This window comes from Phyllostomus hastatus, unplaced genomic scaffold (genome assembly GCF_019186645.2).
Source record: "Phyllostomus hastatus isolate PE091 unplaced genomic scaffold, TTU_PhHast_1.1 phas_scaffold_1674, whole genome shotgun sequence".
Taxonomy (NCBI): Eukaryota; Metazoa; Chordata; class Mammalia; order Chiroptera; family Phyllostomidae; genus Phyllostomus; species Phyllostomus hastatus.
In genome coordinates, this window is record NW_025334011.1 from 8,160,111 (window position 1) to 8,173,913 (window position 13,803).

Consider the following 13,803-nt stretch of genomic DNA (forward strand, 5'->3'; position numbering starts at 1 on the left):
GCTGCTAGGTTCCCTTTCGGGAATAAAAACCCTACCACACCAGTTGTTAGGAGTACTGCAGATCATCCTTTGCTGCCAGCCCTTTTGGAAATTGTATTTCCAAAGACTTCATAGTTGAAGAAAAGAGGTTCAACTTTCCTAGGGACAAAAAATGTTATGCTAGAATTCTATACTCAGCTAAACTTTTTAAAGTATGACTCTCCTTATACAAATATAAAATATATATGGGAAATATTATGCTTATTTTAAATGCTTAATGTAATTGAATTTTATCCCCCCCACGCAGTTACAGTAGAAATCATTGGCAATGATCAAAGACTAGTTTTACATCATTTATGGGGTCTCTTTTACAGGGAGTAACACTGAGTCTCTGAAAGACTTTGTGACTTCTCCAGGCCTTTTGACTCCAGTTCCTCTGCTCTGTTTACTATACCACACAAATTAGAACCAACCATTCAACCAAAATACAAACAATCGTAAATGTTAGGATTTTGTGAGTCCCAGATAGCATGCTAGAAATGAGGTTTTGTGTTTGAGTTCAAAGTAACTGAAATGTTGCCAGATCTGATTAAATTTTACTTTGCAAATTGCTATGAAGCCATTGCCTTATTCTTATTTAACTCTTTGAGTTAAGAATCTTAAGCAAAAAGTCAATTTGTTAAATGTGTGTGTTTAACACAATTTGTTAAATGTATGTGTGTATTTTAAAACGGTAAATCTTAGTTTTAAGCAGATATGAGTCATGTTAAAGTTCTACAAGCCCTAAGTAATGCAATAAAGGCAATAACTGGCTTAGTATTATTTTCAGTATTCAGTTGTATCCTTCTTATGACTTTTATAACCTGATTTATTGCTCTATTATTGGATGATTGTCATTCTTTGGAAGAACTTGTGTTGATGTTTCCACTTATTATTTATCAAGCACAACCCTTCTTTATCAAAATAGACTATTTTTGTCTCACTAGTTAATTATTATTTCCTTTTAGTTGCCCTATATACATATTTGTCAAATTAATGTTAGCATTTCTGTTTTAAAAACCAATGCTGTAATTTCGAGTGAAATTCAGTATTTCTGGTTGTACTCAATGTGTTTGCCTTGGATGTAAAACTATATTTAGTGCTTTCAATTTTGCAAGTGAGAGCATTTTCTTAAATGCGGTCCAGAGTGCCATCAACATTATTGGCACCCATTTTATTCCCTTTGGGGTGGATGAATCATTAGTAACCAAATAGATTTCTTAATGACACCTAAGATTCTGAAACAGCTTTTGAAAAGCACAGAGGGTTCCACAGATGTGCTCAAGAAGTCGTGGAGCACACCTAAGAAATAAGGAGGCATCAGCTAATAATAAATTGTATCTGTTTACTGTCCAATGTGTAAATGGCTTAACCTGAAGACAAGAAGATTGTTCAACAATAATAAGACAAAAATCAGTGGAAATACAAAAGCCTTCAACCCATCTACCAACTGGAAGACATTATATTCATATATGATAAATAAGACATTTTGATTTTTAACTGAACTTTATAAATTATCTGGTTGTTCCATACTATCTAAAAATTAGATGAAATTAGTAGCAACATGAAAGACAGATTTGTTTTTGAAGCATGAAAATTTATTATTCACCAGGTGTATTCTATGTGCTTTGCCAAAATAAGTCCAATATTTAACCATTACAAGTATACAGAAAACCATTTTTCTTGTCATTAATTGATACATTGTGTAGCATTCCCTTCTGGTGATTCATTTCAGTTCAATATGTATTAAGTTTCTACTGTGTACCAGGCCCTTTGTTAGATTCTGGGGTCAAAAGTCCAAGACATAGATACCAAGAATAAAACTGACTTAAAAAGGGCTTGCCATTTAAGAAGAATATAGACATGCAAGCAGCCAAATACAGGATAGGATGAGATACACCTTAAGTAGAACTCAAATAGCATATATAGGTGTGACAGAAGTAACACCTGCTTGAGTGTGGTATGGTATCATTACCATATTTCAGGGTAATTATATGTGTATAATAATTCATAGTTTTAATTTGAACATTTCACCTAAAATGTTATATGGTATACCTGAGTGTGATATTATTATGTTACAGAATGACATGCTTATGATTTTGTAATAAAAGACATTGTAATGCAAAAAGGGTGTTATTAATGGCAAACCCCATACTGCATTTATTCAGAGAATAGTCTGATAAATGCTATCTATCCAAGAGGATCCAAGTAAAGCTTTAGGCAGAAGGAGACATTGGAATTTGATCTGTGATGTTCAGGAATGCTTTCCAAAGATGGAGAATAAGCAGGTGAGCAGAGCAGATTACATTACCCTAGGTTACATTTTTGGATAGATTCCAATATAGTTAGTTAAAAGAAAAATTTAAGGTTTGGGAATTTTCTTGGAAATAATGACATATACATACTGTTGAGTGCTTACTATTTCTGATGTTTTACTTAGGCTTAGTAAGAATTATGTCATTCAATATAATATGGTATGATGTAGATATGTAGATATTGTGATCCCATTTTACTGATGCAGAAACCGTTACTCAGTTTGTTACAGAACTTGTGCTAAAGTTGGCTTAGCTCATTAGTGCTATATTAGATTTATATTGCCAGATAACAAACAACCATAAGCTTAGTAGCTTAAAACAATTTCCACTTATCATCCCACAGCCCTATAGGTCAGAAGTGCAGATACAGGTTTTCTCCTGCCTAGGGTCTCATCAACCTGAAGTCTAGGTTTTAACCAAGGGTAATTCTCATCCGAGGCTTGGGGACATCTTCCAAGGTCATTTGTTGTTAGCGTGATTCACTTCGTGGTGGTGCCTAAGTTCCCTGTCTTCTTGCTAGCTGCTGGCTGGGAACTACACTTTGCACCTAGAGGCTGTCCACAGTTCCCTGCCAGCTGACTACAATGGGCAGCTCACAGTGCTTGCTTTTTTCCAAGCCCATGGGAGCTGTTACCTCCCTCTAACTTCCAAATGCGTCTATCGACTGTTACGATGGAGTTTTATATAATGTAAGGTAACCACTGAGTGACAATCCCACCACCATTTGGCATAAAACTTAACCTGAAAATGAGCTACTATTACATCATAGTCACAGGTTCCACTCACGTTTGAAGGGAGGTGGCTATGCAGGGTGTGTACACTAGAGGGCAGAAATCTGGGAGGCCTCTCAAAATTCTGCTTACCTTGAAAAACACACTGACTCCCTTTCCTAGGTTCTCAAAGACCCATCTCATCACAGCATCAGCTGTGTTCCAAAACTGCAACCTTGAAATACACATTTCACAATCTCACTAGGTCAAGCCCCAAATTGTGTCTAAAACTCCTTAAAGTAAACAACAACAACTCATCAGCTAAATCGTCTTAATGAGGTACAGATGGGGGTCCTACTATAATCCATAAATACAACACCTGGGCTCAATTCCTCTCCACCTATAGACCTACAAAACCGAAGAGGCAAGTCATCTGCCCTCGACACTCCCAACATACATGGTGAAACAGGCACAGGATTATAGCTATAAACACTCTGCTCAAAAAGAGGTGGGGGGGAAGTTAGGGGGTGGAGGGACTGAGCAAGAAGGGCTCGTGGACATGGGTAACTGTGGTGATTGCTAGGGGGAGGGGGATATAAGGATATAAATGGTAATGGAAAAAAATGCAATAAAGATTAAATTTTAAAAAGTGGGGTGGGGGAGGGGGGCATGTAAGGTAAAAAGGAGTCACTCATCCAAAGCAGTTTCCCAATCCAGTTGGCAAATGGGAGTTTCTTGATAAATTTGTAAAGACTGAATAACTTTTTGTGACTCTTCATTCTACCTTCTGGGTACTTAATTTCATCCTCTGAGTCACCCTTCCTTTTTGTGAAAAGTAGCACATGTTTGCAATTGACTAGTAACTCATCAGCCTGCTTCCTGCAGTAAGAACTGTGTGTGTGTGTGTGTGTGTGTGTGTGTGTGTGTGTGTGTAGGGAGTATGGTCTGGAAATCTCCTTTTGTTTGTGCTTCTTCTGTCCTTTTCAGATCAAGCTTGAAACTCTCTGGGCCTTCCATGGGTTTCTATGGCATTTGCTCCACACACAAAAAAACCCATACCTACAAATCATTTTGAGGTATGCCCTTCTTTCTCTTTGGCTCCTCTCCTCAGAGGTCCTTTGGGTTGGTTAAGATCTGTGAGGTTACACCTAATCTCTTGAAATAGCTTTTGAACTGAATCTTTTGGCATTTTACTATAAGCAGCAGAAAAAACCCAGGCAGCAGCTTCAGCGCAGTGCTTTACTTGGAACTTTCCTCAACTGTACATCCAAGTTTATCGATTAAAAAAGCTCAGCTTACCACATAACTGCTGGAGACGGTCCTGCTAAGCATTCTGCCATTGCAAAGATCTCTCTTCCTCTTTTTGAGAACAGAGCAAGGTACATATAAAACTGAATTAATATCTCTGCACTTCCAAACATCCCCTCCAGATACAGAGGTGTGTATCCTTTCACTCTTTTGTATCTGCTCATATACATGTGTACCAAAACATGTATACATATTTGAAGTTTAGTTTTTCTTTCCTTTCAAAGACACATTTCTTTGAATCAAGGTGTCAGCCAGCTGCCTCCTCATTTGGAGACTCAACTAAGGAAGTTTTCACTCCCCACCTCCCTTAGGTTGCTTGCAGAATTCATTTCTTTTCATGGTGGCTGTAGTGTCTGTGTTGTTCTGCCATCTGTCAGTGGGGAACACATTAGGTTTCAGAGGCTGTTCTCAGATCCTTGCATGCACTGTCCCTTCATTGGCCCACTCACACTGCCAGTCTTTCTGACTTTAGGAAAGTCTGGTCTTTTTACTAAGGGCTCAACCAATTAGGTCAGGCCCACCTGGCTTTTCTACCTTTTAACTCAGTCAACTGATTAATAATAACTAATTGCAGGAGTGTTATCCTGTCGTATTCTCATGTTCTTCCCACTTCCAAAGGGAGCAGATTGTAAGAGATATGCTCACCAGGAAGTGGGAATCTTGTGAGCCAGTTAGGGTGTTGCCAGCCACTGTGGCATAGCTATAACCCAGCCCCAGAGGTCTTTTACTCTGAAGTTCTTTCCCTTACTGTTATGCTATACAGCCAGCACCTATTCTGAAATTATGCTACTATTATGCTGTTACTAATATGCTATTCTGAAGCACATTTCTTAATTTAATTTGCCAAAGTGAGCATAGATATATATGCTTTTTCAAAGCATCAGGCGCATGTCAAATTTATTTATGTCCCACCAATGAAGAGCTAAATCCACATTTGTACAGAAACAGGCATTTGCCACAGAAACTTTTCACATGTGTAAATATAGTTATAGTACATTTGAATCGGTATAGTTAATGTAAATAAAATTTTTCTCCCACCTGATCAATTCAATTGAATAAAATCTATTGTGTTCCAACTAATGAAAAATAGATTGCAATGTTACTTTGCATCGTATCAGCTTATATGCTATCTGATTAGTAATAAATGGTAAAGTTCAAGATACTATTTTTTAAAAATCTCCCTTAAGTTAACAAGGTGACTATAAGCATCTAGGTCAGAGTCATTGGCCCTGTGGTGCTAGGGACCCATGCTTTAAATATGTTGTTGCTTAGCCATGCTAAATGAATGTTTTCCATCATGTACTCTAAGGTGGACCCTCCGCTCCTGCCATAATTCTAGCTAACATGGACAAGGGGAAGAACAGAGAGGGCCTGGTTGTTTCTGTTTAAGAGAGGAGCTGAAAGTTGCTTCCCCTCACACCCTGTTTTTATAGGGCCTAGTCAAATGGTCCCTCCCAGCTGCAAGGGACTCGAAGAAATTTGGCCTTTGCAGAACAATAATAGACCCAGTCACAATTTTTATTATTGTGGAAAAAAGGAAAAATGGAGATTGGAGGACAATGAACAATGACTGCCACATGTTTTGGAATTGCTGCCCTGAGTTTCTAGGTCGCTACTTAGGTTGTTATAATCGGTTTTGATGTATCATTTGTGGCTAATCAAAGGCAGACAAGTAGTAGTGCGGACGAATCACACAGAACATGAGAAGCTGAAGTTGTACTAGCTTGAGCTGACAAGTATGTTCAAGGTTCCAACCAAATAAAGAGATGACAAAGATCAGTTATCAATACAAAATGAATGGAAATTCTTTGCTTTACAAAGGACATTATAAATATCAATACAGTCTGAAGAAAAATGACAAAATATGTCAAGTTGCCAGAAAAAACGTGTGGTGTGGGCATCCGACTGCTTTAGGGGATATGAAGAAGAGAAGATATATATGACCAATCACATAAAGGCACGGGAACACAATTGTGTGGAGAATAAATACTGTTAATTCGATTTGGCTCTGATTTAGATCACACTCCAGTTTCAGGGAACTCTCACCCTGTGTCAAAGAGAATGGCTATATGTACATCATTAAACTAAAATCTTATGCATGATTAGATTGATATTTATCTACAACCACTTAAGAAAGCACATTTTTCAAATATGTACTATATTTTTATAATTGTCATTTGTATGACTTGAAAGATGTACCCACAGAATCAGTGTAGCTCTGATAGCTGTAAGGAATGTAATCAGATATCATTTAAATATCCTTAAGAATTGTGGCCTGGCTATACTGTAAGATATGAAACAAATTCTGGATAGTATGAAACAGTAAATAGATTTCATTGAATTCTAGCAAGTGGTAAAGTGAGCAGAGTATGACATTATTGACTCAAACCAGACTGAAGATGATCCCTGCTAAAGCTTCTTGAGTTCAGTGACATACTGCTATCAGCCAACTACATCTGGAACATATGGACTTGAATCCATGGTTGTTATACTGCTAGAAAAGGTGGCCCAATTTGTCCCTCAGTGCTTAGGGAAAAATTCATCTGGATGTCTAAAGTTCATTTTTTAACCTTCATTTTGAAGAAATGGTGATCCCAATTTTCTTTTTTCTTTGGTGGATAATTTTCTTTAAAACTCTGGGAGTATTAGAATTGCAAATATAGATGATAAAATGTAAATTATCATATAGACTTACTGTATTTTTGTTTAATCTAGAAATGGAGGGTTGTGTTGGTAATGCTTTTACAAGATTTATTATATATTTCAATATTTTAATTAATTAATTAGAAATAGATTGTTTAGCAGGTTAACTTTATTTTCCAATTAATGTGTATATGAGTACTTTTTTAGGACTTGCAATTGGTAGGTCAAAAATTATAAAATAATTTTTTTAAAGATTTTATTTATTTATTTTTAGAGAGGGAAGGGAGGGAGAAAGAGAGAGAGAAACATCAATGTGCATTTGCTGGGGGCCGTGGCCTGCAACCCAGACATGTGCCCTGACTGGGAATCGAACCTGCGACACTTTGGTTTGCAGCCCGAGCTCAGTCCACTGAGTTATGTCAGCCAGGGCTATAATTTTTTATATTATATTTCAGAGAGACTAACGTTTAAATAATCAAGCAAATTGCTAACATGAAATAATTAAATTACTTTCAAAGAAAGTCAATATACTGGTAATATATTTATACATGAATTGTAGTTGAAAGTATTTCAAGGAATTTAATTAACTAAGTTTGTAAATGGTATAGCGATTATGAGATTTCAGTTTGTTTACATTAGGCTGATTATACATTAAACAAAAGCTCTCTTGAAAGATGTTAACATTTATTCAATTTATGAAAAGGATGATGAAAAATATAAGACATCTTAGAATTTGAACTTAAAACCTTAGGTAAAATAAATCTGAATTTGTGACTTCACTAAGTTCAATATTAATTAAAAGACACCTAATAGCTATAATTAATTTCTAGGTGTAGAAGTTATCTCAGAGTCACCAAAATCTTGCACAGACAAATACCTTTTTAGGGGAACCATAGTAATACTTATATATTTAAAAACAAAACTCACACTTCTGGTCAAGATGGAGGCGTAAATAGATACACTGTGCCTTCTTGCACAGCCAAAATAAGGGCAACAAAAATTTTGAAACAAAAAACAACCAGTACTGACAGAACATTGAACTGTATGGAAGTCTGACAACCAAAGAGTTAAAGAAGAAACATTCATGCAGACCAGTAGGAGGGGCGGATCCAGGCGGCCAGCTGGGCAAAGAGGAGTTGAGGCAAAAAAAGCATTGGCTGGGGACCCCAGGTGCACAAGGCAGCAGTGGGTGGACCCAGTGAGGCAGTGGATTGTGGAGGGGTGCAGCTCACAAGGTGGATGGCGGACCCAGTGGTCCCACATTCATGAGCAGATAAAACAGGCAAAACTGGGGAGTGAGACAGATCAAGCAACCCAGGGCCCCAGCACGGGGAAATAAAACCTCAAAACACCAATTGAAAACACCTGTGGAGGTTGAGTTGCTGGGAGATATTCCCAGCCTCACAGGAGAGTTCATTGGAGAGACCCACAGGGTCCTAGAACGTACACAGGCCCACCCACATGGGAATCAGCACAAGAAGGACCCAGTTTGCTTGGGGGAAATGGTGGAAATGACTGAAATCTGGCAGACATTGGAGCAAGTGCCATTGTTCCCTCTTGGACCCCGCCCTCACATACAGTGTCACAACCCAGCAACTGGGTTGCCCTGCCCTGGTGAACACCAAAGGCTCTACACCTCACTACGTAATAGGCACATTAAGACAAAAAAAAAAAAAAATGGCCCGAATGAAAGAACAGATCAAAGCTCCAGAAATAATACAACTAAGCAATGAAGTGATAGACAAATTATCAGATGCACAGTTCAGAGCACTGGTGATCAGGATGCTCACAGATTTGGTTGAATTTGGTCACAAATTAGATGAACAAAAGAAGGCTATGCTAAGTGAAATAAAGGAAAATGTACAGGGAACCAATAGTGATGGGAAGGAAACTGGGACTCAAATTAATGGAGTGGACCAGAAGGAAGAAAGAAATAACTAAACAGAAAAGAAGGAAGAAATAAGAATTCAAAAAAATGAGGAGAGGCTTAGGAACCTCCAGGACATCTTTAAACATTCCAACATCCGAATTATAGGGGTACCAGAAGGGGAAGAGGAAAAGCAACAATTGGAAAAGTTATTTGAACAAATAATAAAGGAGAACCTCCCCAATCTGGCAAAGGAAATAGACTTCCAAGAATTCCAGGAGGCTCAGAGAGTCCCAAAGAAGTTGGACCCAAGGAGGAACACATCAAGGCACATGATAATTACATTAGCCAAGAGTAAAATGAAGGATAGAATCCTAGAAGCAGCAAGAGATAAGGAGACAGTTATCTACAAAGCAGTTCTCACCAGACTGTTAGCTGATTTCTCAAAAGAGGCCTGGCAGGCAAAAAGGGTCTGGAAAGAAATATTCCAAATCATGAAAGGCAAGGACCTACATCCAAGATTGCTCTACCCAGCAAAGCTTTCATTTAGAATGGAAGGGCAGATAAAGTGCTTCTCCGATAAGGTCAAGTTTAAGGAGTTCATCATCACCAAGCCCCTATTATATGAAATGTTAAAGGGACTTATCTAAGAAAAAGAAGATAAAAAACATGTACAATAAAATGACAGCAAACTCACAATTATTAACGACCACACCTAAAACAAAAAGAAAAACAAACTAAGCAAACAACTAGAACAGGAACAGAACCACAGAAATGGAGATCACAAATGGAGAGTTAGCAACAGGGGAGTGGGAGGAGGAGAGGGGGAAAAGGTACAGAGAATAAGTAGCATAGATGGTAGGCAGAAAATAGACAGTGGGAGGGCAAGAATAGTATGGGAAATGCAGAAGCTAAAGAACATGAACATGAACTAAAGAGGAGGAATGTGGGTGAGAGGGGGTGTGCAGGGTGGAGGGGAGTGAAAGGGGAAAATGGGACAACTGTAATAGCATAATCAATAAACTATATTAAAAAATTGATGATTCAAACAGGTTAAAAAAACAAAAAACTAATACCAATTTAAACCAAAGATACATATAGAAAGTGAATAACCTATGTGCATATCCAAACACCCCTTCCAAAGCATATATCCTTTCATACTTTTTTCTGCTAATATAAATATATACATCTATATGTCTATAAAGTTAAAGTTTATTTTCTCTTAAAAAACACATTTCTTTGGACAAAGATCTCAATCAATTCTCAAAAGAATTACAAATGCTCAATTAATATGTGATGAAATATTCAAACTTACCTTGACTTAAATAAACATATATTAAGATAAGCACATAATTTTGACATTTCAATGTGGCAATGGTTCACTGAACACTTGGCAGAGTTATTGATGTGAAAGGAGTACTACAGACATGGATGATGCCCCTGCAAACAGGCCGATTCTCTGGCAGATAACTACTTAGAACATCCACATTCTGTTATCTAGTGTTTCTGTTTCTAAGTATTTATGGACAAAGATACCTCACAATCATACTGATAAAAGTTGAAATAAATTAAGTGTCCAAAGAAAGGACTCATTAAAAAATAGTGTTTTTATTTGGTGAACTATGATGTAGCTATTGAAAACTGTGTTTTCAGAGTAATAGCATAAGGATATTGCTTATTGGAAACTAAGATACAAATCTATATATGAATAATATACATATAAATAAGTTTATATGTACCTCCTATGTAAACATGTTTCTAATTAAAATTAATATTTAATATGGAGATATATTTATGAAGTGAAAAGAAGTCATAGAAGTATTATAATTTTAATATCTTGGGGTGGTAGAACTACAAATTCTTAAATATGTATTCCTTATTTATCTCAATATATACAGGTTTTCTTTAATGAGCATGAATTACCTTAGTAATCATAAATGAAAAAGATTTGCAATATGATAATAAAAACAATGGATATTTAATTTATGTGTATGTATTTAATTAAATGGAAATTCACATTTCTGTGCTCATTAATTATATTCACTAATTCATAACTAAGCCTCTTATAGCTGTGATGAACCATATTTATTTTATTGCTATTTGGCTTTCTTTAGTTGTTGTATTTTTATTTATTTTTTCCATTACCCTTTATACCCCATATAGCCTCCTCCCACCCACAATCACCACACTATTGTCATGTCCATGAGTCCTTTTTCCTTTTTGCTCGATACCCCCACCGCCTCACCTGTAGCTGTTAGCTTGCTCTCTATCTATGAGTCTGCCTCTATTTTGCTTGTTAGTTCAGTTTGTTCATTAGATTCCACACATGTGTGAAATCATATGGTATTTGTCTTTCTCTGACTGGCTTATTTCACTTAGCATAATGTTCTCCAGGTCCATCCATGCTGTCACAAAGGGTAAAATTTTCTTCTTTTTTATAGTCAAGTAGTGTTGTATTTTTAGATCATCTAGTTAGCGAGTTTGGGGAATGAAATCAGAACACAGTCTTCCAAATTCCAACCAAGTATTCTTTGACTGAGACTATACTGCAAAATAAGAAGTCATTTGAGAATTAACTAAAAGAAGCATCAGAACACTAAAAGTGGAGAAAAAACTCAGTGCAAATATATTTGTACAAAAGTTTAAAATCTTAGGCTTATGAGAGTTTTGGAGAGTATTTTGAAAAACTGGTCATCCAAATAAAACAAGTTTGTCTGGGATGCAAATTTATAAACAAAATGGTTGTATGAAGTGAGAAAGGTATGAGTCTTTGTTTGCTTCGATATTATTTTTAACACATTGAAATATTCCAGTAAGTGATTTGAATTGCAGTTTAGAAACCAACTGAGTCAACAAAATAAATACGACAATTTGATGCCATTTGAGGATATTGGCTTTTTATAAAAGAAATTGTCTTGTGGAGTGGATGGTGATTCTGGCTCGAGTTTCATCTCTTTTTCTCCCTTTTTTCCACCTGGATGGAGATGGTTGCCACTAGTTTCAAAGCACTTGCCAACTCTAACACCATGGAAATAATTTAAAAGGTGCAATGGATGAAATGCTTCAAGGTAATAGAGGCTTTTACAACTGTTTAGGATACAAGGATATACTTGTACAGGTGAGCAAGAGAGGGAACATACAGATATATCATGCTAATTTGGCACTTTTCACAGTTATTTTAGGATCACTGCCAGAAGTTTGTCAATCCATGCTTCCATTTTCTCTACAATGTCGGGCCACAGTGGCTGCTCAGCCTCTACTAGAATGTTTCTTGAAAAGAAGAACTGCCGATCTTTCCTGGGTTCCTAACTTAGAATCATACACATAGATATGTTTAAATGAGTTTCAGAGATCAGATAACACTTTAAAATTCTATGCAAATGTTTAGATATGTGAGTAGAAATTTTAGTCAAATTTCCCAAAGTGTCAGTGTTCTCAAAAGAACTAAGAATCACTGCAGAGGTTGCTGATTCCATTTTCAAACAGATCAAGTAATTGAAGAACAGATGAAAATTGTAATACAACAAAAATTTTTACCTTTCTATCCCCCACAAACTCCCTCAGGACAACAAAGAGTAAGTCTAGTCACTCTATCTAATTATAGTCCTATAAATGGAACAAATCATTCACCATTTTTTATGAAATGCCCTCTAACCACCCAAATTTTTTAAGCATTTCCTCTCTGATGACTTGTGCCTCATCACCATATCCACTCGTTTATACACACTGAAATTCGATTATTTATTGATTGTTGAAGTGTTGTCTCCAGATTGTAATTTTGAGATGTGATCTAAACCAGAAAGAATGAACTTTTCTCTTACTCTTTACACTCATATTACTAGAGAAATGGTTACCTTTTGGAGACATTCCCTAACAAATATTTTCCTTCTTTGAAAATAAAGTCAAATACATTTTCTGTATGTTCAGAAACACCATTTGTCATAGCTACATAAAGTATGCTGAAATCCGGTACTCCTCTTTCCTGCCCCAGCTCCCACACCCATTGCACCCACCCTGTTTTGTCACCAGGATGTTGTATCACTCATCCTCTGTTGAGTCACTTTTACCTGCTTTTAACTTTTCATTCAAGCCAGGATAGGTTCTTTGTTCATTTACATTCCTGCTGACCTTAAACTAACCCTCCCAAATTTTCCAACATGGCATATGGACAAATACAAGTCACATAAATATAAAATACTGAAGTAGGAATCTTAGTCCTATAATTTATTAGTTGTGTGAACTTGCACATTTAATTAACATCTCAAAGCATCAAGTTCTTCATAGAAAATAGAAATATTAAATCTAATTCATAGTGTTATAATTAGAAAAGATTATCTATACATAATTTCCTAAAATAGCTTTATTCTTTTCTTCTTCTCTGCATTCAATTTTTAAGTATTTATAGTTCCATAATATTATATACATGTAAAAAACTGATAAATGCTTAGCAAATTCTTAGGCCTTATACTATATGCGTTACTCTATTTAAAACTCTTCTCCTTCTATGGACCTCCTTACTGTTCAGCTTTGACTATACTGATTTTCTTGCTATTTCTAAAACACTTAAATACAAACTTCCATATAAAGACTTGTGATTGGCTACTCACTTTGTAATACTCCTTGTTTCCCTTCCACCTCCCCCAGTAAAAAATAAGTATTTCCTCTCCTCTTCATCTCTTTCTTTTTCAAGTGAAGCTACCCTATCGATACTGCAACTTGTTCCCCTTCCAGATATAGGAGATAAACCTCTAAAATATCTTACCATACCAGAAACCAAGGAAGATATAAAAAAATTCTGAGGTTGAAGATAGCTTCATAAATGATAAGAAGAATGGTATGTAAATGAAACTTCTATTTCTGGCTATTATGGAGTAACCTGTATTAGTGTATCTCTTCTATAAGGTATCACATAAAGGCAGGATGAAAAATGGTATTAAGTAAA